Genomic DNA, 7,181 nt, shown 5'->3' with positions numbered 1-7,181 from the left:
GTGTGTGTCATAATATCTACAATAATCTACTGATGATGCAGAGGGATGATGCTGGTGAATAGAACCATGTTGTTTGGAACCATATCAATGAAAGGAGGCTTTGACATATCTGGACGCATAATAGGTGATTTTTTCTTGAGTACATAGCAGCGCAATTTGAACCACCCTTAGTACTTCATTTACATATGCCCTTTTCTCCTTGAAATGTTCCAAACCTGCACGTTAAATTAATAAGATAATGTCAAACACAAAATTCTGTCAAAAATGGAAATATGAAATGACCTGATTGTGTAACTACGTCTACAAGCTAAGTAAATGCAAGTGTTGAGGGGAAATTACAATGGTTACAAGGGTGTCTAGAGTGTCATCGGCTGGAATTTTGTTGAACTCCCATCCGCTTACTATTTCCAGGATAAGAGTGGTAACATGTATCCACTGCAGGTACTCCGGAGCGTTTGAGAATCATTTTGGTGTTGAAATCTCTTCGTCTTTCCTCTCTAAATCGGACGATCCTATGTTTAAGTGTGTTTATTCGAATGAGCTGCTTAAACTTTCTTTCTGGTGATCTGAATGATATATGGCGTATTAGATGTTAGTCATTAAATTAGTTGACTTGATAGGGTATCTTAAAGAATATCCGTCTTGTTTTTCTCGCAATGAACAAATGTTCGTTTGGTTGTGATATTGATTACACTGAAGGAGTTCCAAGCTGAGATTGACAGTGCCAATGTTGTATTTCAAAGGTTGAGGAATGAAGAAGATACCTTAATAGATCAAATTAATCAGGCGAAGGATGAGACAAACAAAATTGTTCATGAGATTGAAGAGTATGACAAGAGGGATCGTGACATCCGCTCTCGCATTCGTGAGTTTCAACTTCATCAAAGCAACAAGGTTACGGCCTTTGGAGGAGGTAGAGTAATGGGCCTCTTGGAGGTAATTGAAAGACAACATAGAAAGTTCAACAGGGCGCCGATTGGTCCAATAGGTGCTCATGTGACCTTGGTTGATGGTGATAAATGGGGTACTGCTATTGAATGTGCCGTCGGCAAGGTGCTTAATGCTTTTATTGTAACTGATCATAAAGATTCCCTTTTATTAAGAGCATGCGCAAGGGAAGCGAACTACAAACACTTACAGATTATCATTTATGAGTTCTCTAGACCAAGGTTGCATATTCCCGATCATATGCTTCCCCAGACTCATCATCCAACGGCAATTTCTGTTCTACGTTCTGACAATCCTACCGTACTTAATGTCTTGATTTATGTGGGTAATGCTGAGAGGCAAGTTCTAGTTAAAGACTATGATGCTGGAAAAACAGTTGCTTTTGATCAATGGATTTCAAATTTAAAAGAAGTTTACACTTCTGATGGGTACAAAATGTTTTCTCGGGGTTCTGTCCAAACTATTCTTCCACCAATGAAGAATACGAGAGGTGGGCGTCTTTCTGGTTCTTATGATAATAAAATTAAAACTCTAGAAAACGAAGCATTTGAGGCACAAAACAAAGCTCGACAAAGCAAGGGTATGAAGAGGAGTATCGATGAGGAGCTTCAAGGACTCCATGATAATCTGCAAAACGCTAAGAAGAGGCGCCAGGATGCCGAGCGAGTTTTGAGGTCCAAGGAGTTTGGCTTGCAAGATTTTAAAAAGTCATATGTTGCAGAATCTAGCTCCACCGCTGTATCAACAGTAGATGAGCTTCATGTAGAGCTATCGAAAATCCGTGATGAGATACATGAAAGAGAAAATTCATTGGAAAAGCTTCAACTGAGGTTGAAAGAAGCAGACAACAAAGCTAATGATGTCAAAATATCCTTTGAAAAATTGTGTGAATCAGCAAAAGTGGAAATTGGTGCATTGGATGAAGCAGAACGTGAGCTAATGATGATTGATAAAGATCTAAAAGATGCAGAATTGAAGAAGAATCACTATGAAGGTGTAATGAGTACGAAAGTTCTTTCCCAACTCAATGGAGCAGAAACAGAGTATCAGGAACTTGAGCACAACCGTAGGGAGAGCTACAAAAAAGCTTCAATCATCTGTCCTGAAAGTGAAATTGAGACTGTAGGTGGCTGTGATGGAAGCACTCCGGAGCAATTAAGTGCCCATTTAACTAGGCTAAGTCAAAGACTTCAGCAAGAGAGTCTGAGACATCCAGAGTCCATTGAGGATCTCCGCATGTTGTACAACAAAAAAGAACGCAAAATTTTAAGAAAGCAGCAAACCTACAAAGCATTTCGTGAGAAATTAGGTGCATGCCATAAAGCCCTCGAGCTACGATGGAGCAAATTCCAGAGAAATGCTACTCTTTTGAAGCGCCAGTTAACATGGCAATTTAACGGCCATTTGGGTAAGAAAGGAATCAGTGGGCACATCAAAGTTTGTCATGAAGAGAAGACTCTTTCAATAGAGGTAAAAATGCCCCAAGATGCATCAAGCAGCAGTGTTCGTGACACACGAGGACTTTCAGGGGAGAACGCTCTTTTTCAACTTTGTGCTTTGCACTTGCTCTTCATGAGATGCCTGAAGCTCCATTTAGAGCAATGGATGAATTTGATGTATTTATGGATGCAGTTAGCAGAAAAATCAGCCTAGATGCTGTCGTGGATTTTGCATTGACACAAGGATCACAGTGGATATTTATTACCCCTCATGACATCAGTATGGTGAAGCAGGATGAAAGAGTAAAGAAGCAGCAAATGGCGGCTCCTCGTTCCTGATTGCTTTTGTATTTTCTTTTTGTGAGATATGGTTATTTTTGGGGTTTTCAGGTTGGTATGATTATGAAAGAGGTTTTTGGTAGGGGTGTACATGGCTGGGTTTGTTTGGGTTTTTCAAATAACAAATCAAATTATTTGTGTCGGATTTTTAAATTTATAAATCAAACCAAATCAATAAAACTTGAGTTTTTTTTTTTTAAAAAAAATGTAAATCAAATAAAGCCTTATTAACTACGTCATTAGGTTCATATGTACCACCATTAAATCATAATGAATTTCTCGCTTTCCACATTTGCCATAAAAGAGAGACACTTAATCTTAGTAGCTCAATGGATTCTGGATATTGACATGTATTACAAAATAAGTCATTCTACCATATTGCAAAATTCATAACATTTTCTACATTAGGCCAATTAATGGGGGCCAACTTCCATACTAGTGCTTTTCGGCACCTGAAAAACATATGATTAGCCGTTTCAATTTCTAAGCCACACACCCTACAAACATCACAATTTTGATGCAATCTCTTAGAAATATTTGCACTAACAGGAAGGACATTAAGAATGCATTTTCTAAGGAAATGTTTGTATTTGGTTTATATTTTAAGTGACCATAAGAAAGTCCAAAAAGATTTTGGAAAAGATTGACCACTGGCATGAGGTTTTTCAGTTCTAGGGTCAGTACTATTAGCTAGGCTTTTCGCTAGATGATAACCAGATCTTACCTCGTACTTTCCTGAATTTGTATAATGCCAGATAACTTCATCAGAATTTCCATCGCTAGATATTGGGATAGACAAAATAGAGTTGATATCATTAGGGCAAAATGGTGATGAAGATCTTGGATATTCCATATATGATGGTGTTGATTTATAAGGTCGCTTACCCTCAACTGTGGATTTATTTGTGTATGTCCTTGTAGGGGTTTGAAACCGATCGAATTAGGAATCCAAGGATCACTCCAAACCTACTCTCCATCGAATTACTTGTTGCAACAAATCTCGTCCCCACATAATACTTTTCCAAATCCAAGAACTTGTTGAGGGACATCCTGCACTTAGAAAAGAAGTATTCGGAAAATATATTTACTTTTTAGCATCCTATGAAGCAAAGAGTCCTCTTGGGTTAAAATCCTCCATACAATTTTGCTAATAGGGCCTTGTTAAAAAGTTTCAGATCTCGAAAACCAAGGCCCCCTTGGGACTTTGCCTCACAAAGTTTCTGCCATTTTTCGTAGTGCATTTTCCTTTTCCCCTCATTTTCCCCCACCAAAAGTCAGAAAAAATGGTAGTAATCTCCTTTCCTAAGTTATCTGGAAATTGAAAACATGATGATGCATATGAAGGAATAGAAGAAAGTACTGACTTAAGCATGGCTTCTTTGCCTGCAGGGATTAAAAAACTAATCTTCCAACCCTTTATCTTAGTTTTAACTCATTCTTTGATAAACTCAAGAATTTTCTTCTTTGATCTTCCAACTACCGCAGGTAATCCTAGATAAAGTCCCAAAGTATCTCTATGTATTTGTCCTATCTCCGCTATAATATTATCTTTTTCTTCCTCGATAGTATTTTTGCTAAAATATATTGCTGATTTTTCAAAATTAGCTTTCTGGCCTGAGAAAAGTTCATAAGTTCTTAGAATTTCAGAAACTTTTACCGCACTTTGAGTATTAGCTGAACAAAATAAAAAGGAGTCATCAGCAAAGAAAAGATGTCGTAGGACCGCCCCTTCTTAGGCTTATTCCATGTAACTCTCCTTGCTCCTCAGCTTGGTTCAAAAGCCTGGAAAGTCCTTTAGCACATAATATGAACAAATATGGGGATAAATGGTCACCTTGTCTTAGTCCTCTACTAGGTCATACATCCCCAACAATTTCACCATTTATATTAAACTTGTAAGTAGGTGTCGTGATACATTGCATAATCCAGCTAACGGATGTGTCATGGAAACCCATTTTCAAAAGTAAAGATTGGACATATATCCATTCCACTCTATCGTAAGCTTTTGCCATGTCTAATTTTAAGGCCATAAATTTATCGTTCCCTCTCCTCTTATTTTTCAACACATGTATACACTCATGAGCCAAGACAACATTATCAACAATATGTCTACTCCCTACAAAGGCATATTGATTATGAGAGATTATACTAGGCAAATACTTTTTTAATCTTGCTCCGATAATCTTAGTTATAATTTTATATATGGTAGAGCACATGCTAATAACACTAGGATTCTTTACTTTTGGGATTAAAGTAATAAGAGTTTGATTCCAAGAGGGTAAGAGATATCCTAAATGGAAGAAACTTTTAACTGTTGGGTTTAGGATCTTTTTTTCCCTTCCTATGTGGATAAATAAAAGTCTTATTAGGACTAGTCCACTTTAGCCCATAACCCAAAATATTATGTGGCATATATAAGGCTTATTTGGTCTTATTTTCAGAAACACAAGAGAGAAAAATCAAGAGAGTTTCGTTTTAGAGATTGAGAGAAAAAGAGAAAAATCCCGTTTTTGCTTCTGGAAATTTTCTGCTCAGGTAGTCTGCTTCAGACAGATTTTTCCGCTTCGTTAACCGTTGGATCGTGCTAAAATTTGAACTGGGAGTTCTCAGCATCTGGTTCTTGCAATTCAACGGTGGAGATCGGATTTGGAGGTCTGTAACTTCTGATTTTGGGGCGTGAACAGTAGCACCTTTTTGGGTGAAATCTCTTCTTTAATTCTCTAGTTTTGGTGCAATCTTGATTTGTTGTTGCTCGTTGTTTGGCACTTGTTTTGTGGCCAATTTTGGAGAACAATTTTGTAACTCTTGGTGTTTATAGTGGAGCTTTTGGTCCTGTGGTTTTTTACTCTTCACATCGAAGAGTTTTCCATGTAAATCGTTGTGTCTTGTGTGATTGGGTTATTCTTATCTTGTTGCTTTAGTTTGATTGATATACTTGCTGTCCATTCTTCACATTGCTTGATTTGGTTTGTCTTCTCTTGGTTCAAATTGAAAGGGAAAGTTTAGATTTGGGTATTATTCCGCTGCTATCCTGTCTGACATTCTTGTATATGTCTTGTCTTTCCCAACATTAACAACAGCTATAATGTCTGTAGATAAAACATTCCAATAATTCTGAAAGAAAAAAGGGGTCATTCCATCTATCCATGGTGCCTTTAAAAGATGCATCTCAAAAACCGCATGTTTCACTTCCTCATTTGTCACTTCTCTAGTAAGACTTTGGTTGATGAGATCTTCAACTAATCTCGGGATTAATTTCAAAATGGGATCAAGATTTGTTGGTCTAGAGGTAGTAAATAATTTTTTATAATAATCTTCCACTTCTCTAATAATATCACCTTGTTCTGATACCCAATTTCCATTAGCTAGGCAAAAACCTTTGATGCTATTGCATTTTCGTCGCTGAATAGTTTTCATGTGAAAAAGGAGGTATTTTTATCCCCCTCTTGCAACCATAAAGCTCTAGATTTCTGTTTCCAGTATGCTTCTTCTTCTTTGTAAGCTTTACCTAATTCTTTTCTCAAAAGTCGAAGTTTAGGGAGGTCAAAGTGATCAGGATCATTCTTAAGCTTATCAATTTGATTTTTGATCCCAATTATTCTTTGATTTGAGTTCCCTTTACCCCTTCTCAGCCAAGACATTAATGAGGCACGACATTTTTTTAGTTTTAAGCTTACTTTGGATTGTTCAAAGCCATCTACTTGTTCTTGCCAAGACCTTGTCACTAAATTATTCACTGCATCCTTTTCACTCCATCTTTTATCAAAATAGAAGCGTCACTTTTTTCTTATAGGCTTAGGATAGATATTTAGTAAAAGAGCAGAGTGATCTGAAGCCTCAGTATTCAAATGAATATTTGGGCCAAAGGGAATTCTAAACGCCATCCGGGAGATACAATGGCTCAATCTAATCTCTCTTGGATAATTCCATGATTCTCCCTGAAACACCACCAAGTCCAAGGCTTCCCTTTAAATCCTAAATCAACTGCCCCTAAGTTCCACAAGAAATTCTTGAAGTCTTTAAAAGAAGCTACTTCTCTACTTCTACCTCCTACCTTTTCCGAGTTGTCCATAATATCATTAAAATCTCCAGCAATGATCCAGAGAGGACCCCAATTAGCCGATTTTAACGTTAGTTCTGTTAGTTGTGCTCTACGAATAACTCTATCAGTGCTCAAATACACAAAGATGCACCAATATTTAGAATCAGTTGAGAGGTCATGCACCAAAGTTTCAACATAAAAATGCGAAGTGTGAGATTGACAAACCTGAACTTTATCATTCCAAAATAAGCTCAAGCCTCCAGATAAACCAACAGGGTCCACAATTGTAGCATAAGGCATACTAAGTTGCCTCTGAACTCGCTTAACAATAATATCCTTATTTTTGGTTTCACTAAGAAAAATTATATCTGGGGAGTGGAGATGCATAGTCTCCTTCAAAAAAGGAATTGTCA

At 37.3% G+C, this 7,181-nt stretch overlaps 1 pseudogene; it reads left to right on the top strand.

The window, feature by feature from the left end:
* The first annotated feature begins 663 nt into the window (after positions 1 to 663).
* Positions 664 to 2,917, top strand: LOC125858757 (structural maintenance of chromosomes protein 6B-like; annotated as a pseudogene).
* Positions 2,918 to 7,181: the final 4,264 nt, after the last annotated feature.

The sequence above is a fragment of the Solanum stenotomum genome, chromosome 3 (assembly GCF_019186545.1).
Source record: "Solanum stenotomum isolate F172 chromosome 3, ASM1918654v1, whole genome shotgun sequence".
Lineage (NCBI taxonomy): Eukaryota > Viridiplantae > Streptophyta > Magnoliopsida > Solanales > Solanaceae > Solanum > Solanum stenotomum.
The sequence above is the reverse complement of the archived record's forward strand: the minus strand, read 5'-3'. Positions and strand labels throughout refer to the sequence as shown.